At 43.6% G+C, this 25,185-nt stretch overlaps 1 long non-coding RNA gene across 2 annotated transcripts in view; it reads left to right on the top strand.

Moving 5' to 3' along the window:
• LOC307187927 overlaps positions 1–25,185 on the top strand; it is a 3,519,425-nt gene that overhangs the window by 3,423,810 nt on the left and 70,430 nt on the right. Inside the window, exon 9 of one of the 2 annotated variants that reach the window (XR_013828724.1) lies at positions 23,214–23,363. The exons of the other annotated variant lie outside the window; for it this stretch is intronic. This is a non-coding gene — a long non-coding RNA (uncharacterized lncRNA). Of the gene's footprint in view, positions 1–23,213; positions 23,364–25,185 lie in introns of those variants that run through there. 2 annotated transcript variants of the gene reach the window in all.

Below are 25,185 nucleotides of genomic sequence, written 5' to 3'. Positions count from 1 at the left end.
CTTGGTTGGCCAAAAAGGGCGTATGCGTTTTTTCCTGAATATATTCAGGAAAAAACGCATACGCCCTTTTTGGCCAAGTGCATCATTGTGGACGTTCTGCCTCTTTTCCTATGCTTTCAGTGCATTCCAGTCTACCTCCTGAAATCGGTTTCCTGCAATTCTGCCCCGCTTTCAAGTCCTCTTGGCAGCCTTACTTCAGTATATTTTTGGACGATAGCTGTCATTTATAACTCTGCAGGTTTGTGAATTACAGTGCCCCTGAGCTCCTTTCTTCAACTCGCTTTCTTTTGAGCTGGCCGCAACACCGCAGGATGGCTTCAGGCCCTAATCTGGTTCCGGCACGGCACGCTGAGCCTTTGGTTATTTCCTCTTTCTGGTGGGAAATGAGAGTTAAATTTGCCCGTCCAGACACCTCCAGCTAGTCTCTCATTGGTTCTCGCTATTCCTGTTCATCTTCCGCAGAAACTGCAAACTGGGCCAAACAGGAGGTTAAAGGCGCTGACTCTCCAAGTGGGGAGAGTGTTAGTAAAGCGTCTGGAATGTTGCACCCGAGTACCAGGGTACGAAAACTGAGACATATTTGAACACGTCTCCCAATCACATGGTTGATCATACTCTAGTTTCCACATGCATGTTTTAGCTGAAGGAAGAATACCTTAAACCTGGGTAGTTGAAACCCGTGGAAAGGGTACCATGCAATATGACTTCAAAGGGTCTTCATTTGCTCACCGAACCTCTCCAATCCTATCACTGCTGCGTTTATGCCCCTGTACACATGCTTGATTCTCTTTCAGAGACATAGCAATCCATAGGTTTTAAGATACTTACTAGTCAGGTACATTCTTAGGCGTTTAATATGCGGTGTTGAGTCCATTTCGTTGAGCAAGGAGTAGCTCTTGTCTATTCCATATTTGGCTTAAGGAACTTTATCTGTGCTCATTTCAATCTCTGGTTTTATGCAGCAACCCAACTCACCTTTCCCCTTAAGCAAGCATAAGTTGGTTTTCTAAATTTGAGAACCTGTTCTGTTTTGGAATTCAGTTCCTGTGTAGCCAAGTTTACATTCCGTGTATTACTGATATCTTATGATGTTTCTTTTTCTGTGTGACTTATTTCAGTTAGAATCATCGTACCTGAATCCACTCATTATGCTGATACGGGCCTGATGACATAGATTTCATTGCTGAGTGATACTGCATTGTACGTAAGTACCACAAGTTCTTTATCCATTTTTCACTTTCTGTGATATTGAACTTGTACGGTAAACGAGGTTCTTGTAAACAGAGGCGTCCCAAACTTTGAGGTGGCTGTGTCTTTTTGATTTTAATTTCCCTAAGCTATAGGACCATAAGTGGAAGTGCCCTAGGCTCTGTTGCTTTGTTCTTTAGATGTTTCAGGAAACACCATACACTTCTCCCGAGTGTCTGTTGGCAATTTACATCCCGCCCATCAGCATAACAAGGCCCCCAGTTCTCCATGGCCTGTTGCCTTTCTGGATTTTACACTTTTTTCAGATGGCCCTTTTGACCGGGGGGAAGTGAGACTTCATTGTAGTGCAGATTTCCTTTGCAAGCTTGCTTGGTTGGCCAAAAAGGGCGTATGCGTGTTTTCCTGAATATATTCAGGAAAAAACACATACGCCCTTTTTGGCCAAGTGCATCATTGTGGACGTTCTGCCTCTTTTCCTATGCTTTCAATGCAATTCCAGTCTACCTCCTGAAATCGGTTTCCTGCAATTCTGCCCCGCTTTCAAGTCCTCTTGGCAGCCTTACTTCAGTATATTTTTGGACGATAGCTGTCATTTATAACTCTGCAGGTTTGTGAATTACAGTGCCCCTGAGCTCCTTTCTTCAACTCGCTTTCTTGTGACCTGGCCGCAACACCGCAGGATGGCTTCAGGCCCTAATCTGGTTCTGGTACGGCACGCTGAGCCTTTGGTTAATTCCTCTTCCTGGTGGGAAATGAGAGTTAAATTTGCCCGTCCAGATACCTCCAGCTAGCCTCTCATTGGTTCTCGCTATTCCTGTTCATCTTCTGCAGAAATTGCAAACTGGGCCAAACAGGAGGTTAAAGGGACTGACTCTCCAAGTGGGGAGAGTGTTAGTAAAGCGTCTGGAATGTTGCACCCGAGTACCAGGGGAGGAAAACTGAGACATATTTGAACACGTCTCCCGTTCACATGGTTGATCATACTTGGGTTCCACATGCATGTTTTAGCTGAAGGAAGAATACCTTAAAACTGGAGAGTTGAGACCCGTGTAATGGGTACCATGCAATATGACTTCAAAGGGTCTTCATTTGCTCACCGAACCTCTCCAATCCTATCACTGCTGCGTTTATGCCCCTGTACACACGCTTGATTCTCTTTTGGAGACATAGCAATCCATAGGTTTTACGATACTTACTAGTCAGGTACATTCTTAGGCGTTTAATATGCGGTGTTGAGTCCATTTCGTTGAGCAAGGAGTAGCTCTTGTCTATTCCATATTTGGCTTAAGGAACTTTATCTGTGCTCATTTCAATCTCTGGTTTTATGCAGCACCCCAACTCACCTTTCCCCTTAAGCAAGCTTAAGTTGGTTTTCTAAATTTGAGACCCTGTTCTGTTTTGGAATGCAGTTCCTGTGTAGCCAAGTTTACATTCCGTGTATTACTGATATCTTATGATGTTTCTTTTTCTGTGTGACTTATTTCAGTTAGAATCATCATACCTGAATCCACTCATTATGCTGCTACGGGCCTGGTGACATAGATTTCATTGCTGAGTGATACTGCATTGTACGTAAGTACCACAAGTTCTTTATCCATTTTTCACTTTCTGTGATATTGAACTTGTACTGTAAACGAGGTTCTTGTAAATGGAGGTGTCCCAAACTTTGGGGTGGCTGTGTCTTTTTGATTTTAATTTCCCTAAGCTATAGGACCATAAGTGGAAGTGCCCTAGGCTCTGTTGCTTTGTTTTTTAGATGTTTCAGGAAACACCATACACTTCTCCTGAGTGTCTGTTGTCAATTTACATCCCGCCCTTCAGCATAACAAGGCTCCCAGTTCTCCATGGCCTGTCCTGCCTTTCTGGATTTTACACTTTTTTCAGATGGCCCTTTTGACCGGGGAGAAGTGAGACTTCATTGTAGTGCAGATTTCCTTTGCAAGTTTGCTTGGTTGGCCAAAAAGGGCGTATGCGTTTTTTCCTGAATATATTCAGGAAAAAACGCATATGCCCTTTTTGGCCAAGTGCATCATTGTGGACGTTCTGCCTCTTTTCCTATGCTTTCAATGCAATTCCAGTCTATCTCCTGAAATCGGTTTCCTGCAATTCTGCCCCGCTTTCAAGTCCTCTTGGCAGCCTTACTTCAGTCTATTTTTGGACAATAGCTGTCATTTATAACTCTGCAGGTTTGTGAATTACAGTGCCCCTGAGCTCCTTTCTTCAACTCGCTTTCTTTTGAGCTGGCCGCAACACCGCAGGATGTCTTCAGGCCCTAATCTGGTTTTGGCACGGCACGCTGAGCCTTTGGTTAATTCCTCTTCCTGGTGGGAAATGAGAGTTAAATTTGCCCATCCAGACACCTCCAGCTAGTCTCTCATTGGTTCTCGCTATTCCTGTTCATCTTCCGCAGAAATTGCAAACTGTGCCAAACAGGAGGTTAAAGGCGCTGACTCTCCGAGTGGGGAGAGTGTTAGTAAAGCATCTGGAATGTTGCACCCGAGTACCAGGGGAGGAAAACTGAGACATATTTGAACACGTCTCCCGATCACATGGTTGATCATACTCTGGGTTCCACATGCATGTTTTAGCTGAAGGAAGAATACCTAAAACCTTGGTAGTTGAAACCCGTGGAATGGGTACCATGCAATATGACTTCAAAGGGTCTTCATTTGCTCACCGAACCTCTCCAATCCTATCACTGCTGCGTTTATGCCCCTGTACACATGCTTGATTCTCTTTCGGATACATAGCAATCTATAGGTTTTAAGATACTTACTAGTCAGGTACATTCTTTGGCGTTTAATATGCGGTGTTGAGTCCATTTCGTTGAGCAAGGAGTAGCTCTTGTCTATTCCATATTTGGCTTAAGGAACTTTATCTGTGCTCATTTCAATCTCTGGTTTTATGCAGCACCCCAACTCACCTTTACCCTTAAGCAAGCATAAGTTGGTTTTCTAAATTTGAGACCCTGTTCTGTTTTGGAATGCAGTTCCTGTGTAGCCAAGTTTACATTCCGTGTATTACTGATATCTTATGATGTTTCTTTTTCTGTGTGACTTATTTCAGTTAGAATCATCGTACCTGAATCCACTCATTATGCTGCTATGGGCCTGATGACATAGATTTCATTGCTGAGTGATACTGCATTGTACGTAAGTACCACAAGTTCTTTATCCATTTTTCACTTTCTGTGATATTGAACTTGTACGGTAAACGAGGTTCTTGTAAACGGAGGCGTCCCAAACTTTGGGGTGGCTGTGTCTTTTTGATTTTAATTTCCCTAAGCTATAGGACCATAAGTGGAAGTGCCCTAGGCTCTGTTGCTTTGTTTTTTAGATGTTTCAGGAAACACCATACACTTCTCCTGAGTGTCTGTTGTCAATTTACATCCCGCCCATCAGCATAACAAGGCTCCCAGTTCTCCATGGCCTGTCCTGCCTTTCTGGATTTAACACATTTTTCAGATGGCCCTTTTGACCGGGGAGAAGTGAGACTTCATTGTAGTGCAGATTTCCTTTGCAAGTTTGCTTTGTTGGCCATAAAGGGCGTATGCGTTTTTTCCTGAATATATTCAGGAAAAAACGCATACGCCCTTTTTGGCCAAGTGCATCATTCTGGACGTTCTGCCTCTTTTCCTATGCTTTCAATGCAATTCCTGTCTACCTCCTGAAATCGGTTTCCTGCAATTCTGCCCCACTTTCAAGTCCTCTTGGCAGCCTTACTTCAGTATATTTTTGGACGATAGCTGTCATTTATAACTCTGCAGGTTTGTGAATTACAGTGCCCCTGAGCTCCTTTCTTCAACTCGCTTTCTTGTGACCTGGCCGCAACACCGCAGGATGGCTTCAGGCCCTAATCTGGTTCCGGCACGGCACGCTGAGCCTTTGGTTAATTCCTCTTCCTGGTGGGAAATGAGAGTTAAATTTGCCCGTTCAGACACCTCCAGCTAGTCTCTCATTGGTTCTCGCTATTCCTGTTCATCTTCCGCAGAAATTGCAAACTGGGCCAAACAGGAGGTTAAAGGGACTGACTCTCAAAGTCGGGAGGGTGTTAGTAAAGCGTCTGGAATGTTGCACCCGAGTACCAGGGGAGGAAAACTGAGACATATTTGAACACGTCTCCCGATCAAATGGTTGATCAAACTCTAGGTTCCACATGCATGTTTTAGCTGAAGGAAGAATACCTTAAACCTGGGTAGTTGAAACCCGTGGAATGGGTACCATGCAATATGACTTCAAAGGGTCTTCATTTGCTCACCGAACCTCTCCAATCCTATCACTGCTGCGTTTATGCCCCTGTACACATGCTTGATTCTCTTTTGGAGACATAGCAATCCATAGGTTTTACGATACTTACTAGTCAGGTACATTCTTAGGCGTTTAATATGCGGTGTTGAGTCCATTTCGTTGAGCAAGGAGTAGCTCTTGTCTATTCCATATTTGACTTAAGGAACTTTATCTGTGCTCATTTCAATCTCTGGTTTTATGCAGCACCCCAACTCACCTTTACCCTTAAGCAAGCATAAGTTGGTTTTCTAAATTTGAGACCCTGTTCTGTTCTGTAATTCAGTTCCTGTGTAGCCAAGTTTACATTCCGTGTATTACTGATATCTTATGATGTTTCTTTTTCTGTGTGACTTATTTCAGTTAGAATCATCATACCTGAATCCACTCATTGTGCTGCTAAGGGCCTGATGACACAGATTTCATTGCTGAGTGATATTGCTTTGTAAATAAATACCACAACTTCTTTATCCATTTTTCACTTTCTGCGATGTTGAACTTGTACTGTAAACGAGGTTCTTGTAAACAGAGCCGTTCCAAACTTTGGGGTGGCTCTGTCTTTTTGATTTTAAATTCCCTAAGCTATAGGACCATAAGTGGAAGTGCCCTAGGCTCTGTTGCTTTGTTTTTTAGATGTTTCAGGAAACACCATACACTTCTCCCGAGTGGTTGTTGGCAATTTACATCCCGCCCTTCAGCATAACAAGGCTCCCAGTTCTCCATGGCCTGTCCTGCCTTTCTGGATTTTACACTTTTTTCAGATGGCCCTTTTGACCGGGGGGAAGTGAGACTTCATTGTAGTGCAGATTTCCTTTGCAAGCTTGCTTGGTTGGCCAAAAAGGGCGTATGCGTTTTTTCCTGAATATATTCAGGAAAAAACGCATACGCCCTTTTTGGCCAAGTGCATCATTGTGGACGTTCTGCCTCTTTTCCTATGCTTTCAGTGCATTCCAGTCTACCTCCTGAAATCGGTTTCCTGCAATTCTGCCCCGCTTTCAAGTCCTCTTGGCAGCCTTACTTCAGTATATTTTTGGACGATAGCTGTCATTTATAACTCTGCAGGTTTGTGAATTACAGTGCCCCTGAGCTCCTTTCTTCAACTCGCTTTCTTTTGAGCTGGCCGCAACACCGCAGGATGGCTTCAGGCCTTAATCTGGTTCCGGCACGGCACGCTGAGCCTTTTGTTAATTCCTCTTCCTGGTGGGAAATGAGAGTTAAATTTGCCCGTCCAGACACCTCCAGCTAGCCTCTCATTGGTTCTCGCTATTCCTGTTCATCTTCCACAGAAATTGCAAACTGGGCCAAACAGGAGGTTAAAGGGACTGACTCTCCGAGTCGGGAGAGTGTTAGTAAAGCATCTGGAATGTTGCACACGAGTACCAGGGGAGGAAAACTGAGACATATTTGAACACGTCTCCCGTTCACATGGTTGATCATACTTGGGTTCCACATGCATGTTTTAGCTGAAGGAAGAATACCTTAAACCTGGAGAGTTGAGACCCGTGTAATGGGTACCATGCAATATGACTTCAAAGGTTCTTCATTTGCTCACCAAACCTCCCCAATCCTATCACTGCTGCGTTTATGCCCCTGTATACATGCTTGATTCTCTTTCGGAGACTTAGCAATCCATAGGTTTTAAGATACTTACTAGTCAGGTACATTCTTAGGCGTTTAATATGCGGTGTTGAGTCCATTTCGTTGAGCAAGGAGTAGCTCTTGTCTATTCCATATTTGGCTTAAGGAACTTTATCTGTGCTCATTTCAATCTCTGGTTTTATGCAGCACCCCAACTCACCTTTCCCCTTAAGCAAGAATAAGTTGGTTTTCTAAATTTGAGACCCTGTTCTGTTCTGTAATTCAGTTCCTGTGTAACCAAGTTTATATTCCGTGTATTAATGATATCTTATGATGTTTCTTTTTCTGTGTGACTTATTTCAGTTAGAATCATCATACCTGAATCCACTCATTGTGCTTCTAAGGGCCTGATGACACAGATTTCATTGCTGTGTGATATTGCTTTGTAAGTAAATACCACAACTTCTTTATCCATTTTTCACTTTCTGCGATCTTGAACTTGTACTGTAAACGAGGTTCTTGTAAACAGAGCCGTTCCAAACTTTGGGGTGGCTGTGTCTTTTTGATTTTAATTTCCCTAAGCTATAGGACCATAAGTGGAAGTGCCCTAGGTTCTGTTGCTTTGTTTTTTAGATGTTTCAGGAAACACCATACACTTCTCCCCAGTGTCTGTTGGCAATTTACATCCCGCCCATCAGCATAACAAGGCTCCCAGTTCTCCATGGCCTGTCCTGCCTTTCTGGATTTTACACTTTTTTCAGATGGCCCTTTTGACGGGGAGAAGTGAGACTTCATTGTAGTGCAGATTTCCTTTGGAAGTTTGCTAGGTTGGTCAAAAAGGGCGTATGCGTTTTTTCCTGAATATATTCAGGAAAAAACGCATACGCCCTTTTTGGCCAAGTGCATCATTGTGGACGTTCTGCCTCTTTTCCTATGCTTTCAATGCAATTCCAGTCTACCTCCTGAAATCGGTTTCCTGCAATTCTGCCCCGCTTTCAAGTCCTCTTGGCAGCCTTACTTCAGTATATTTTTGGACGATAGCTGTCATTTATAACTCTGCAGGTTTGTGAATTACAGTGCCCCTGAGCTCCTTTCTTCAACTCGCTTTCTTGTGACCTGGCCGCAACACCGCAGGATGGCTTCAGGCCCTAATCTGTTTCCGGCATGGCATGCTGAGCCTTTGGTTAATTCCTCTTCCTGGTGGGAAATGAGAGTTAAATTTGCCCGTCCAGACACCTCCAGCTAGCCTCTCATTGGTTCTCGCTATTCCTGTTCATCTTCTGCAGAAATTGCAAACTGGGCCAAACAGGAGGTTAAAGGGACTGACTCTCCAAGTGGGGAGAGTGTTAGTAAAGCGTCTGGAATGTTGCACCCGAGTACCAGGGGAGGAAAACTGAGACATATTTGAACACGTCTCCCGTTCACATGGTTGATCATACTCTGGGTTCCACATGCATGTTTTAGCTGAAGGAAGAATACCTTAAAACTGGAGAGTTTAGACCCGTGTAATGGGTACCATGCAATATGACTTCAAAGGGTCTTCATTTGCTCACCGAACCTCTCCAATCCTATCACTGCTGCGTTTATGCCCCTGTACACACGCTTGATTCTCTTTTGGAGACATAGCAATCCATAGGTTTTAAGATACTTACTAGTCAGGTACATACTTAGGCGTTTAATATGGGGTTTTGAGTCCATTTCGTTGAGCAAGGAGTAGCTCTTGTCTATTCCATATTTGGCTTAAGGAACTTTATCTGTGCTCATTTCAATCTCTGGTTTTATGCAGCACCCCAACTCACCTTTCCCCTTAAGCAAGCTTAAGTTGGTTTTCTAAATTTGAGACCCTGTTCTGTTTTGGAATGCAGTTCCTGTGTAGCCAAGTTTACATTCCGTGTATTAGTGATATCTTATGATGTTTCTTTTTCTGTGTGACTTATTTCAGTTAGAATCATCATACCTGAATCCACTCATTGTGCTGCTAAGGGCCTGATGACACAGATTTCATTGCTGAGTGATATTGCTTTGTAAGTAAATACCACAACTTCTTTATCCATTTTTCACTTTCTGCGATGTTGAACTTCTACTGTAAACGAGGTTCTTGTAAACAGAGCCGTTCCAAACTTTGGGGTGGCTGTGTCTTTTTCATTTTAATTTCCCTAAGCTATAGGACCATAAGTGGAAGTGCCCTAGGCTCTGTTGCTTTGTTTTTTAGATGTTTCAGGAAACACCATACACTTCTCCCGAGTGGTTGTTGGCAATTTACATCCCGCCCATCAGCATAACAAGGCTCCCAGTTCTCTATGGCCTGTTGCCTTTCTGGATTTTACACTTTTTTCAGATGGCCCTTTTGACCAGGGGGAAGTGAGACATCATTGTAGTGCAGATTTCCTTTGCAAGCTTGCTTGGTTGGCCAAAAAGGGCGTATGCGTTTTTTCCTGAATATATTCAGGAAAAAACGCATACGCCGTTTTTGGCCAAGTGCATCATTGTGGACGTTCTGCCTCTTTTCCTATGCTTTCAATGCAATTCCAGTCTACCTCCTGAAATCGGTTTCCTGCAATTCTGCCCCGCTTTCAAGTCCTCTTGGCAGCCTTACTTCAGTCTATTTTTGGACGATAGCTGTCATTTATAACTCTGCAGGTTTGTGAATTACAGTGCCCCTGAGCTCCTTTCTTCAACTCGCTTTCTTTTGAGCTGGCCGCAACACCGCAGGATGGCTTCAGGCCCTGATCTGTTTCCGGCATGGCATGCTGAGCCTTTGGTTAATTCCTCTTCCTGGTGGGAAATGAGAGTTAAATTTGCCCGTCCAGACACCTCCAGCTAGCCTCTCATTGGTTCTCGCTATTCCTGTTCATCTTCTGCAGAAATTGCAAACTGGGCCAAACAGGAGGTTAAAGGGACTGACTCTCCAAGTGGGGAGAGTGTTAGTAAAGCGTCTGGAATGTTGCACCCGAGTACCAGGGGAGGAAAACTGAGACATATTTGAACACGTCTCCCGTTCACATGGTTGATCATACTTGGGTTCCACATGCATGTTTTAGCTGAAGGAAGAATACCTTAAAACTGGAGAGTTGAGACCCGTGGAATGGGTACCATGCAATATGACTTCAAAGGGTCTTCATTTGCTCACCGAACCTCTCCAATCCTATCACTGCTGCGTTTATGCCCCTGTACACACGCTTGATTCTCTTTTGGAGACATAGCAATCCATAGGTTTTAAGATACTTACTAGTCAGGTACATTCTTAGGCGTTTAATATGGGGTGTTGAGTCCATTTCGTTGAGCAAGGAGTAGCTCTTGTCTGCTCCATATTTGGCTTAAGGAACTTTATCTGTGCTCATTTCAATCTCTGGTTTTATGCAGCACCCCAACTCACCTTTACCCTTAAGCAAGCTTAAGTTGGTTTTCTAAATTTGAGACCCTGTTCTGTTTTGGAATGCAGTTCCTGTGTAGCCAAGTTTACATTCCGTGTATTACTGATATCTTATGATGTTTCTTTTTCTGTGTGACTTATTTCAGTTAGAATCATCATACCTGAATCCACTCATTATGCTGCTACGGGCCTGATGACATAGATTTCATTGCTGAGTGATACTGCATTGTACGTAAGTACCACAAGTTCTTTATCCATTTTTCACTTTCTGTGATATTGAACTTGTACTGTAAACGAGGTTCTTGTAAATGGAGGTGTCCCAAACTTTGGGGTGGCTGTGTCTTTTTGATTTTAATTTCCCTAAGCTATAGGACCATAAGTGGAAGTGCCCTAGGCTCTGTTGCTTTGTTTTTTAGATGTTTCAGGAAACACCATACACTTCTCCTGAGTGTCTGTTGGCAATTTACATCCCGCCCTTCAGCATAACAAGGCTCCCAGTTCTCCATGGCCTGTCCTGCCTTTATGGATTTTACACTTTTTTCAGATGGCCCTTTTGACCGGGGAGAAGTGAGACTTCATTGTAGTGCAGATTTCCTTTGCAAGTTTGCTTGGTTGGCCAAAAAGGGCGTATGCGTTTTTTCCTGAATATATTCAGGAAAAAACGCATACGCCCTTTTTGGCCAAGTGCATCATTGTGGACGTTCTGCCTCTTTTCCTATGCTTTCAATGCAATTCCAGTCTATCTCCTGAAATCGGTTTCCTGCAATTCTGCCCTGCTTTCAAGTCATCTTGGCAGCCTTACTTCAGTCTATTTTTGGACGATAGCTGTCATTTATAACTCTGCAGGTTTGTGAATTACAGTGCCCCTGAGCTCCTTTCTTCAACTCGCTTTCTTTTGAGCTGGCCGCAACACCGCAGGATGTCTTCAGGCCCTAATCTGGTTTTGGCACGGCACGCTGAGCCTTTGGTTAATTCCTCTTCCTGGTGGGAAATGAGAGTTAAATTTGCCCATCCAGACACCTCCAGCTAGTCTCTCATTGGTTCTCGCTATTCCTGTTCATCTTCCGCAGAAATTGCAAACTGTGCCAAACAGGACGTTAAAGGCGCTGACTCTCCGAGTGGGGAGAGTGTTAGTAAAGCGTCTGGAATGTTGCACCCGAGTACCAGGGGAGGAAAACTGAGACATATTTGAACACGTCTCCCGTTCACATGGTTGATCATACTTGGGTTCCACATGCATGTTTTAGATGAAGGAAGAATACCTTAAACCTGGAGAGTTAAGACCCGTGTAATGGGTACCATGCAATATGACGTCAAAGGGTCTTCATTTGCTCACCGAACCTCTCCAATCCTATCACTGCTGCATTTATGCCCCTGTACACATGCTTGATTCTCTTTCGGAGACATAGCAATCCATAGGTTTTAAGATACTTACTAGTCAGGTACATTCTTAGGCGTTTAATATGCGGTGTTGAGTCCATTTCGTTGAGCAAGGAGTAGCTCTTATTTATTCCATATTTCACTTAAGGAACTTTATCTGTGCTCATTTCAATCTCTGGTTTTATGCAGCACCCCAACTCACCTTTACCCTTAAGCAAGCATAAGTTGGTTTTCTAAATTTGAGACCCAGTTCTGTTCTGTAATTCAGTTCCTGTGTAGCCAAGTTTACATTCCGTGTATTACTGATATCTTGTGATGTTTCTTTTTCTGTGTGACTTATTTCAGTTAGAATCATCATACCTGAATCCACTCATTGTGCTGCTAAGGGCCTGATGACACAGATTTCATTGCTGAGTGATATTGCTTTCTAAGTAAATACCACAACTTCTTTATCCATTTTTCACTTTCTGCGATGTTGAACTTCTACTGTAAACGAGGTTCTTGTAAACAGAGCCGTTCCAAACTTTGGGGTGGCTGTGTCTTTTTGATTTTAATTTCCCTAAGCTATAGGACCATAAGTGGAAGTGCCCTAGGCTCTGTTGCTTTGTTTTTTAGATGTTTCAGGAAACACCATACACTTCTCCCAAGTGTCTGTTGGCAATTTACATCCCGCCCATCAGCATAACAAGGCTCCCAGTTCTCAATGGCCTTTTGCCTTTCTGGATTTTACACTTTTTTCAGATGGCCCTTTTGACCGGGGGGAAGTGAGACTTCATTGTAGTGCAGATTTCCTTTGCAAGCTTGCTTGGTTGGCCAAAAAGGGCGTATGCGTTTTTTCCTGAATATATTCAGGAAAAAACGCATACGCCCTTTTTGGCCAAGTGCATCATTGTGGACGTTCTGCCTCTTTTCCTATGCTTTCAATGCAATTCCAGTCTACCTCCTGAAATCGGTTTCCTGCAATTCTGCCCCGCTTTCAAGTCCTCTTGGCAGCCTTACTTCAGTCTATTTTTGGACGATAGCTGTCATTTATAACTCTGCAGGTTTGTGAATTACAGTGCCCCTGAGCTCCTTTCTTCAACTCGCTTTCTTTTGAGCTGGCCGCAACACCGCAGGATGGCTTCAGGCCCTAATCTGGTTCTGGTACGGCACGCTGAGCCTTTGGTTAATTCCTCTTCCTGGTGGGAAATGAGAGTTAAATTTGCCCATCCAGACACCTCCAGCTAGTCTCTCATTGGTTCTCGCTATTCCTGTTCATCTTCCGCAGAAATTGCAAACTGTGCCAAACAGGACGTTAAAGGCGCTGACTCTCCGAGTGGGGAGAGTGTTAGTAAAGCGTCTGGAATGTTGCACCCGAGTACCAGGGGAGGAAAACTGAGACATATTTGAACACGTCTCCCGTTCACATGGTTGATCATACTTGGGTTCCACATGCATGTTTTAGCTGAAGGAAGAATACCTTAAACCTGGAGAGTTAAGACCCGTGTAATGGGTACCATGCAATATGACGTCAAAGGGTCTTCATTTGCTCACCGAACCTCTCCAATCCTATCACTGCTGCATTTATGCCCCTGTACACATGCTTGATTCTCTTTCGGAGACATAGCAATCCATAGGTTTTAAGATACTTACTAGTCAGGTACATTCTTAGGCGTTTAATATGCGGTGTTGAGTCCATTTCGTTGAGCAAGGAGTAGCTCTTATTTATTCCATATTTCACTTAAGGAACTTTATCTGTGCTCATTTCAATCTCTGGTTTTATGCAGCACCCCAACTCACCTTTACCCTTAAGCAAGCATAAGTTGGTTTTCTAAATTTGAGACCCAGTTCTGTTCTGTAATTCAGTTCCTGTGTAGCCAAGTTTACATTCCGTGTATTACTGATATCTTGTGATATTTCTTTTTCTGTGTGACTTATTTCAGTTAGAATCATCATACCTGAATCCACTCATTGTGCTGCTAAGGGCCTGATGACACAGATTTCATTGCTGAGTGATATTGCTTTCTAAGTAAATACCACAACTTCTTTATCCATTTTTCACTTTCTGCGATGTTGAACTTCTACTGTAAACGAGGTTCTTGTAAACAGAGCCGTTCCAAACTTTGGGGTGGCTGTGTCTTTTTGATTTTAATTTCCCTAAGCTATAGGACCATAAGTGGAAGTGCCCTAGGCTCTGTTGCTTTGTTTTTTAGATGTTTCAGGAAACACCATACACTTCTCCCAAGTGTCTGTTGGCAATTTACATCCCGCCCATCAGCATAACAAGGCTCCCAGTTCTCAATGGCCTTTTGCCTTTCTGGATTTTACACTTTTTTCAGATGGCCCTTTTGACCGGGGGGAAGTGAGACTTCATTGTAGTGCAGATTTCCTTTGCAAGCTTGCTTGGTTGGTCAAAAAGGGCGTATGCGTTTTTTCCTGAATATATTCAGGAAAAAACGCATACGCCCTTTTTGGCCAAGTGCATCATTGTGGACGTTCTGCCTCTTTTCCTATGCTTTCAATGCAATTCCAGTCTACCTCCTGAAATCGGTTTCCTGCAATTCTGCCCCGCTTTCAAGTCCTCTTGGCAGCCTTACTTCAGTCTATTTTTGGACGATAGCTGTCATTTATAACTCTGCAGGTTTGTGAATTACAGTGCCCCTGAGCTCCTTTCTTCAACTCGCTTTCTTTTGAGCTGGCCGCAACACCGCAGGATGGCTTCAGGCCCTAATCTGGTTCTGGTACGGCACGCTGAGCCTTTGGTTATTTCCTCTTCCTGGTGGGAAATGAGAGTTAAATTTGCCCGTCCAGACACCTCCAGCTAGCCTCTCATTGGTTCTCGCTATTCCTGTTCATCTTCCACAGAAATTGCAAACTGGGCCAAACAGGAGGTTAAAGGGACTGACTCTCCAAGTGGGGAGAGTGTTAGTAAAGCGTCTGGAATGTTGCACCCGAGTACCAGGGGAGGAAAACTGAGACATATTTGAACACGTCTCCCGTTCACATGGTTGATCATACTTGGGTTCCACATGCATGTTTTAGCTGAAGGAAGAATACCTTAAACCTGGAGAGTTGAGACCCGTGTAATGGGTACCATGCAATATGACTTCAAAGGTTCTTCATTTGCTCACCAAACCTCCCCAATCCTATCACTGCTGCGTTTATGCCCCTGTATACATGCTTGATTCTCTTTCGGAGACATAGCAATCCATAGTTTTTAAGATACTTACTAGTCAGGTACATTCTTAGGTGTTTAATATGCGGTGTTGAATCCATTTCGTTGAGCAAGGAGTAGCTCTTGTCTATTCCATATTTGGCTTAAGGAACTTTATCTGTGCTCATTTCAATCTCTGGTTTTATGCAGCACCCCAACTCACCTTTACCCTTAAGCAAGCATAAGTTGGTTTTCTAAATTTGAGAGCCTGTTCTGTTCTGTAATTCAGTTCCTGTGTAGCCAAGTTTCCATTCCGTGTATTACTGATATCTTATGATGTTTCTTTTTCTGTGTGACTTATTTCAGTTAGAATCATCATACCTGAATCCACTCATTGTGCTGCTAAGGGCCTGATGACATAGATTTCATTGCTGAGTGATATTGCTTTGTAAGTGAATACCACAACTTCTTTATCCATTTTTCACTTTCTGCGATGTTGAACTTGTACTGTAAACGAGGTTCTTGTAAACAGAGCCGTTCCAAACTTTGGGGTGGCTGTGTCTTTTTGATTTTAATTTCCCTAAGCTATAGGACCATAAGTGGAAGTGCACTAGGCTCTGTTGCTTCGTTTTTTAGATGTTTCAGGAAACACCATACACTTCTCCCGAGTGGTTGTTGGCAATTTACATCCCGCCCATCAGCATAACAAGGCTCCCAGTTCTCCATGGCCTGTCCTGCCTTTCTGGATTTTACACTTTTTTCAGATGGCCCTTTTGACCGGGGGGAAGTGAGACTTCATTGTAGTGCAGATTTCCTTTGCAAGCTTGCTTGGTTGGCCAAAAAGGGCGTATGCGTTTTTTCCTGAATATATTCAGGAAAAAACGCATACGCCCTTTTTGGCCAAGTGCATCATTGTGGACGTTCTGCCTCTTTTCCTATGCTTTCAATGCAATTCCAGTCTACCTCCTGAAATCGGTTTCCTGCAATTCTGCCCCGCTTTCAAGTCCTCTTGGCAGCCTTACTTCAGTCTATTTTTGGACAATAGCTGTCATTTATAACGCTGCAGGTTTGTGAATTACAGTGCCCCTGAGCTCCTTTCTTCAACTCGCTTTCTTGTGACCTGGCCGCAACACCGCAGGATGGCTTCAGGCCCTAATCTGGTTCCGGCCCGGCATGCTGAGCCTTTGGTTAATTCCTCTTCCTGGTGGGAAATGAGAGTTAAATTTGCCCGTCCAGACACCTCCAGCTAGCCTCTCATTGGTTCTCGCTATTCCTGTTCATCTTCCGCAGAAATTGCAAACTGGGCCAAACAGGAGGTTAAAGGGACTGACTCTCCAAGTGGGGAGAGTGTTAGTAAAGCGTCTGGAATGTTGCACCCGAGTACCAGGGGAGGAAAACTGAGACATATTTGAACACGTCTCCCGATCACATGGTTGATCATACTCTAGGTTCCACATGCATGTTTTAGCTGAAGGAAGAATACCTAAAACCTGGGTAGTTGAAACTCGTGGAATGGGTACCATGCAATATGACTTCAAAGGGTCTTCATTTGCTCACCGAACCTCTCCAATCCTATCACTGCTGCGTTTATGCCCCTGTACACATGCTTGATTCTCTTTCGGAGACATAGCAATCCATAGGTTTTAAGATACTTACTAGTCAGGTACATTCTTAGGTGTTTAATATGCGGTGTTGAATCCATTTCGTTGAGCAAGGAGTAGCTCTTGTCTATTCCATATTTGACTTAAGGAACTTTATCTGTGCTCATTTCAATCTCTGGTTTTATGCAGCACCCCAACTCACCTTTACCCTTAAGCAAGCATAAGTTGGTTTTCTAAATTTGAGACCCTGTTCTGTTCTGTAATTCAGTTCCTGTGTAGCCAAGTTTCCATTCCGTGTATTACTGATATCTTATGATGTTTCTTTTTCTGTGTGACTTATTTCAGTTAGAATCATCATACCTGAATCCACTCATTCTGCTGCTAAGGGCCTGATGACATAGATTTCATTGCTGAGAGATATTGCTTTGTAAGTGAATACCACAAATTATTTATCCAGTTTTCACTTTCTGTGATGTTGAACTTGTACTGTAAACGAGGTTCTTGTAAACAGAGCCGTTCCAAACTTTGGGGTGGCTGTGTCTTTTTGATTTTAATTTCCCTAAGCTATAGGACAATAAGTGGAAGTGCCCTAGGCTCTGTTGCTTTGTTTTTTAGATGTTTCAGGAAACACCATACACTTCTCCCGAGTGTCTGTTGGCAATTTACATCCCGCCCATCAGCATAACAAGGCTCCCAGTTCTCAATGGCCTGTTGCCTTTCTGGATTTTACACTTTTTTCAGATGGCCCTTTTGACCGGGGGGAAGTGAGACTTCATTGTAGTGCAGATTTCCTTTGCAAGCTTGCTTGGTTGGCCAAAAAGTGCGTATGCGTTTTTTCCTGAATATATTCAGGAAAAAACGCATACGCCCTTTTTGGCCAAGTGCATCATTGTGGACGTTCTGCCTCTTTTCCTATGCTTTCAGTGCATTCCAGTCTACCTCCTGAAATCGGTTTCCTGCAATTCTGCCCCGCTTTCAAGTCCTCTTGGCAGCCTTACTTCAGTATATTTTTGGACGATAGCTGTCATTTATAACTCTGCAGGTTTGTGAATTACAGTGCCCCTGAGCTCCTTTCTTCAACTCGCTTTCTTTTGAGCTGGCCGCAACACCACAGGATGGCTTCAGGCCTTAATCTGGTTCCGGCACGGCACGCTGAGCCTTTTGTTAATTACTCTTCCTGGTGGGAAATGAGAGTTAAATTTGCCCGTCCAGACACCTCCAGCTAGCCTCTCATTGGTTCTCGCTTTCCTGTTCATCTTCCACAGAAATTGCAAACTGGGCCAAACAGGAGGTTAAAGGGACTGACTCTCCAAGTCGGGAGAGTGTTAGTAAAGCGTCTGGAATGTTGCACCCGAGTACCAGGGGAGGAAAACTGAGACATATTTGAACACGTCTCCCGTTCACATGGTTGATCATACTTGGGTTCCACATGCATGTTTTAGCTGAAGGAAGAATACCTTAAACCTGGAGAGTTAAGACCCGTGTAATGGGTACCATGCAATATGACGTCAAAGGGTCTTCATTTGCTCACCGAACCTCTCCAATCCTATCACTGCTGCCTTTATGCCCCTGTACACATGCTTGATTCTCTTTCGGAGACATAGCAATCCATAGGTTTTACGATACTTACTAGTCAGGTACATTCTTAGGCGTTTAATATGCGGTGTTGAGTCCATTTCGTTGAGCAAGGAGTAGCTCTTATTTATTCCATATTTCACTTAAGGAACTTTATCTGTGCTCATTTCAATCTCTGGTTTTATGCAGCACCCCAACTCACCTTTACCCTTAAGCAAGCATAAGTTGGTTTTCTAAATTTGAGACCCTGTTCTGTTCTGTAATTCAGTTCCTGTGTAGCCAAGTTTACATTCCGTGTATTACTGATATCTTGTGATGTTTCTTTTTCTGTGTGACTTATTTCAGTTAGAATCATCATACCTGAATCCACTCATTGTGCTTCTAAGGGCCTGATGACACAGATTTCATTGCTGAGTGATATTGCTTTGTAAGTAAATACCACAACTTCTTTATCCATTTTTCACTTTCTGCGATGTTGAACTTGTACTGTAAACGAGGTTCTTGTAAACAGAGCCGTTCCAAACTTTGGGGTGGCTGTGTCTTTTTGATTTTAATTTCCCTAAGCTATAGGACCATAAGTGGAAGTGCCCTAGGTTCTGTTGCTTTGTTTTTTAGATGTTTCAGGAAACAGCATACACTTCTCCCGAGTGGTTGTTGGCAATTTACATCCCGCCCATCAGCATAACAAGGCTCCCAGTTCTCCATGGCCTGTCCTGCCTTTCTGGATTTTACACTTTTTTCAGATGGCCCTTTTGACCGGGGGGAAGTGAGACTACATTGTAGTGCAGATTTCCTTTGCAAGCTTGCTTGGTTGGCCAAAAAGGGCGTATGCGTTTTTTCCTGAATATATTCAGGAAAAAACGCATACGCCCTTTTTGGCCAAGTGCATCATTGTGGACGTTCTGCCTCTTTTCCTATGCTTTCAATGCAATTCCAGTCTACCTCCTGAAATCGGTTTCCTGCAATTCTGCCCCGCTTTCAAGTCCTCTTGGCAGCCTTACTTCAGTCTATTTTTGGACGATAGCTGTCATTTATAACTCTGCAGGTTTGTGAATTACAGTGCCCCTGAGCTCCTTTCTTCAACTCGTTTCTTGTGACCTGGCCGCAACACCGCAGGCTGGCTTCAGGCCCTAATCTGGTTCCGGCACGGCACGCTGAGCCTTTGGTTATTTCCTCTTCCTGGTGGGAAATGAGAGTTAAATTTGCCCGTCTAGACACCTTCAGCTAGTCTCTCATTGGTTCTCGCTATTCATGTTCATCTTCCGCAGAAATTGCAAACTGGGCCAAACTGGAGGTTAAAGGCGCTGACTCTCCAAGTGGGGAGAGTGTTAGTAAAGCGTCTGGAATGTTGCACCCGAGTACCAGGGGAGGAAAACTGAGACATATTTGAACACGTCTCCCGTTCACATGGTTGATCATACTTGGGTTCCACATGCATGTTTTAGCTGAAGGAAGAATACCTTAAACCTGGAGAGTTAAGACCCGTGTAATGGGTACCATGCAATATGACTTCAAAGGGTCTTCATTTGCTCACCGAACCTCTCCAATCCTATCACTGCTGCGTTTATGCCCCTGTACACATGCTTGATTCTCTTTCGGAGACATAGCAATCCATAGGTTTTAAGATACTTACTAGTCAGGTACATTCTTAGGCGTTTAATATGCGGTGTTGAGTCCATTTCGTTGAGCAAGGAGTAGCTCTTGTCTATTCCATATTTGACTTAAGGAACTTTATCTGTGCTGATTTCAATCTCTGGTTTTATGCAGCACCCCAACTCACCTTTACCCTTAAGCAAGCATAAGTTGGTTTTCTAAATTTGAGACCCTGTTCTGTTCTGTAATTCAGTTCCTGTGTAGCCAAGTTTACATTCCGTGTATTACTGATATCTTATGATGTTTCTTTTTCTGTGTGACTTACTTCAGTTAGAATCATCATACCTGAATCCACTCATTGTGCTGCTAAGGGCCTGATGACACAGATTTCATTGCTGAGTGATATTGCTTTGTAAGTAAATACCACAACTTCTTTATCCATTTTTCACTTTCCGCGATGTTGAACTTGTACTGTAAACGAGGTTCTTGTAAACAGAGCCGTTCCAAACTTTGGGGTGGCTGTGTCTTTTTGATTTTAATTTCCCTAAGCTATAGGACCATAAGTGGAAGTGCCCTAGGTTCTGTTGCTTTGTTTTTTAGATGTTTCAGGAAACACCATACACTTCTCCCGAGTGGTTGTTGGCAATTTACATCCTGCCCATCAGCATAACAAGGCTCCCTGTTCTCCATGGCCTGTCCTGCCTTTCTGGATTTTACACTTTTTTCAGATGACCCTTTTGACCGGGGGGAAGTGAGACTTCATTGTAGTGCAGATTTCCTTTGCAAGCTTGCTTGGTTGGCCAAAAAGGGCGTATGCGTTTTTTCCTGAATATATTCAGGAAAAAACGCATATGCCCTTTTTGGCCAAGTGCATCATTGTGGACGTTCTGCCTCTTTTCCTATGCTTTCAATGCAATTCCAGTCTACCTCCTGAAATCGGTTTCCTGCAATTCTGCCCCGCTTTCAAGTCCTCTTGGCAGCCTTACTTCAGTCTATTTTTGGACGATAGCTGTCATTTATAACTCTGCAGGTTTGTGAATTACAGTGCCCCTGAGCTCCTTTCTTCAACTCGCTTTCTTGTGACCTGGCCGCAACACCGCAGGCTGGCTTCAGGCCCTAATCTGGTTCTGGCACGGCACGCTGAGCCTTTGGTTATTTCCTCTTCCTGGTGGGAAATGAGAGTTAAATTTGCCCGTCCAGACACCTCCAGCTAGTCTCTCATTGGTTCTCGCTATTCATGTTCATCTTCCGCAGAAATTGCAAACTGGGCCAAACTGGAGGTTAAAGGCGCTGACTCTCCAAGTGGGGAGAGTGTTAGTAAAGCGTCTGGAATGTTGCACCCGAGTACCAGGGGAGGAAAACTGAGACATATTTGAACACGTCTCCCGTTCACATGGTTGATCATACTTGGGTTCCACATGCATGTTTTAGCTGAAGGAAGAATACCTTAAACCTGGAGAGTTAAGACCCGTGTAATGGGTACCATGCAATATGACTTCAAAGGGTCTTCATTTGCTCACCGAACCTCTCCAATCCTATCACTGCTGCGTTTATGCCCCTGTACACATGCTTGATTCTCTTTCGGAGACATAGCAATCCATAGGTTTTAAGATACTTACTAGTCAGGTACGTTCTTAGGCGTTTAATATGCGGTGTTGAGTCCATTTCGTTGAGCAAGGAGTAGCTCTTGTCTATTCCATATTTGACTTAAGGAACTTTATCTGTGCTGATTTCAATCTCTGGTTTTATGCAGCACCCCAACTCACCTTTACCCTTAAGCAAGCATAAGTTGGTTTTCTAAATTTGAGACCCTGTTCTGTTCTGTAATTCAGTTCCTGTGTAGCCAAGTTTACATTCCGTGTATTACTGATATCTTATGATGTTTCTTTTTCTGTGTGACTTACTTCAGTTAGAATCATCATACCTGAATCCACTCATTGTGCTGCTAAGGGCCTGATGACACAGATTTCATTGCTGAGTGATATTGCTTTGTAAGTAAATACCACAACTTCTTTATCCATTTTTCACTTTCCGCGATGTTGAACTTGTACTGTAAACGAGGTTCTTGTAAACAGAGCCGTTCCAAACTTTGGGGTGGCTGTGTCTTTTTGATTTTAATTTCCCTAAGCTATAGGACCATAAGTGGAAGTGCCCTAGGTTCTGTTGCTTTGTTTTTTAGATGTTTCAGGAAACACCATACACTTCTCCCGAGTGCTTGTTGGCAATTTACATCCCGCCCATCAGCATAACAAGGCTCCCTGTTCTCCATGGCCTGTCCTGCCTTTCTGGATTTTACACTTTTTTCAGATGGCCCTTTTGACCGGGGGGAAGTGAGACTTCATTGTAGTGCAGATTTCCTTTGCAAGCTTGCTTGGTTGGCCAAAAAGGGCGTATGCGTTTTTTCCTGAATATATTCAGGAAAAAACGCATACGCCCTTTTTGGCCAAGTGCATCATTGTGGACGTTCTGCCTCTTTTCCTATGCTTTCAATGCAATTCCAGTCTACCTCCTGAAATCGGTTTCCTGCAATTCTGCCCCGCTTTCAAGTCCTCTTGGCAGCCTTACTTCAGTCTATTTTTGGACGATAGCTGTCATTTATAACTCTGCAGGTTTGTGAATTACAGTGCCCCTGAGCTCCTTTCTTCAACTTGCTTTCTTTTGAGCTGGCCGCAACACCGCTGGATGGCTTCAGGCCCTAATCTGGTTCCGGCACGGCACGCTGAGCCTTTGGTTATTTCCTCTTCCTGGTGGGAAATGAGAGTTAAATTTGCCCGTCCAGACACCTCCAGCTAGTCTCTCATTGGTTCTCGCTATTCCTGTTCATCTTCCGCAGAAATTGCAAACTGGGCCAAACAGGAGGTTAAAGGCGCTGACTCTCCAGGTGGGGAGAGTGTTAGTAAAGCGTCTGGAATGTTGCACCCGAGTACCAGGGGAGGAAAACTGAGACATATTTGAACACGTCTCCTGTTCACATGGTTGATCATACTTGGGTTCCACATGCATGTTTTAGCTGAAGGAAGAATACCTTAAACCTGGAGAGTTAAGACCCGTGGAATGGGTACCATGCAATATGACTTCAAAGGGTCTTCATTTGCTCACCGAACCTCTCCAATCCTATCACTGCTGCGTTTATGCCCCTGTACACATGCTTGATTCTCTTTCGGAGACATAGCAATCCATAGGTTTTAAGATACTTACTAGTCAGGTACATTCTTAGGCGTTTAATATGCGGTGTTGAGTCCATTTCGTTGAGCAAGGAGTAGCTCTTGTCTATTCCATATTTGACTTAAGGAACTTTATCTGTGCTCATTTCAATCTCTGGTTTTATGCAGCACCCCAACTCACCTTTACCCTTAGGCAAGCATAAGTTGGTTTTCTTTATTTGAGACCCTGTTCTGTTCTGTAATTCAGTTCCTGTGTAGCCAAGTTTACATTCCGTGTATTACTGATATCTTATGATGTTTCTTTTTCTGTGTGACTTACTTCAGTTAGAATCATCATACCTGAATCCACTCATAGTGCTGCTAAGGGCCTGATGACACAGATTTCATTGCTGAGTGATATTGCTTTGTAAGTAAATACCACAACTTCTTTATCCATTTTTCACTTTCTGCGATGTTGAACTTGTACTGTAAACGAGGTTCTTGTAAACAGAGCCGTTCCAAACTTTGGGGTGGCTGTGTCTTTTTGATTTTAATTTCCCTAAGCTATAGGACCATAAGTGGAAGTGCCCTAGGTTCTGTTGCTTTGTTTTTTAGATGTTTCAGGAAACACCATACACTTCTCCCGAGTGGTTGTTGGCAATTTACATCCCGCCCATCAGCATAACAAGGCTCCCTGTTCTCCATGGCCTGTCCTGCCTTTCTGGATTTTACACTTTCTTCAGATGGCCCTTTTGACCGGGGGGAAGTGAGACTTCATTGTAGTGCAGATTTCCTTTGCAAGCTTGCTTGGTTGGCCAAAAAGGGCGTATGCGTTTTTTCCTGAATATATTCAGGAAAAAACGCATACGCCCTTTTTGGCCAAGTGCATCATTGTGGACGTTCTGCCTCTTTTCCTATGCTTTCAATGCAATTCCAGTCTACCTCCTGAAATCGGTTTCCTGCAATTCTGCCCCGATTTCAAGTCCTCTTGGCAGCCTTACTTCAGTCTATTTTTGGACGATAGCTGTCATTTATAACTCTGCAGGTTTGTGAATTACAGTGCCCCTGAGCTCCTTTCTTCAACTCGCTTTCTTGTGACCTGGCCGCAACACCGCAGGATGGCTTCAGGCCCTAATCTGGTTCCGGCCCGGCATGCTGAGCCTTTGGTTAATTCCTCTTCCTGGTGGGAAATGAGAGTTAAATTTGCCCGTCCAGACACCTCCAGCTAGCCTCTCATTGGTTCTCACTATTCCTGTTCATCTTCCGCAGAAATTGCAAAGTGGGCCAAACAGGAGGTTAAAGGGACTGACTCTCCAAGTGGGGAGAGTGTTAGTAAAGCGTCTGGAATGTTGCACCCGAGTACCAGGGGAGGAAAACTGAGACATATTTGAACACGTCTCCCGATCACATGGTTGATCATACTCTAGGTTCCACATGCATGTTTTAGCTGAAGGAAGAATACCTTAAACCTGGGTAGTTGAAACCCGTGGAATGGGTACCATGCAATATGACTTCAAAGGGTCTTCATTTGCTCACCGAACCTCTCCAATCCTATCACTGCTGCGTTTATGCCCCTGTACACATGCTTGATTCTCTTTCGGAGACATAGCAATCCATAGGTTTTAAGATACTTACTAGTCAGGTACATACTTAGGCGTTTAATATGGGGTTTTGAGTCCATTTCGTTGAGCAAGGAGTAGCTCTTGTCTATTCCATATTTGGCTTAAGGAACTTTATCTGTGCTCATTTCAATCTCTGGTTTTATGCAGCACCCCAACTCACCTTTCCCCTTAAGCAAGCATAAGTTGGTTTTCTAAATTTGAGACCCTGTTCTGTTCTGTAATTCAGTTCCTGTGTAGCCAAGTTTCCATTCCGTGTATTACTGATATCTTATGATGTTTCTTTTTCTGTGTGACTTATTTCAGTTAGAATCATCATACCTGAATCCACTCATTGTGCTTCTAAGGGCCTGATGACATAGATTTCATTGCTGAGTGATATTGCTTTGTAAGTGAATACCACAACTTCTTTATCCATTTTTCACTTTCTGCGATGTTGAACTTGTACTGTAAACGAGGTTCTTGTAAACAGAGCCGTTCCAAACTTTGGGGTGGCTGTGTCTTTTTGATTTTAATTTCCCTAAGCTATAGGACCATAAGTGGAAGTGCCCTAGGTTCTGTTGCTTTGTTTTTTAGATGTTTCAGGAAACACCATACACTTCTCCCGAGTGGTTGTTGGCAATTTACATCCCGCCCATCAGCATAACAAGGCTCCCTGTTCTCCATGGCCTGTCCTGCCTTTCTGGATTTTACACTTT

This window comes from Stenella coeruleoalba (assembly GCF_951394435.1).
Source record: "Stenella coeruleoalba genome assembly, chromosome: 6".
NCBI lineage: Eukaryota > Metazoa > Chordata > Mammalia > Artiodactyla > Delphinidae > Stenella > Stenella coeruleoalba.
Note: the sequence above shows the minus strand (reverse complement) of the source record. Positions and strands in the feature narration are given on the sequence as shown.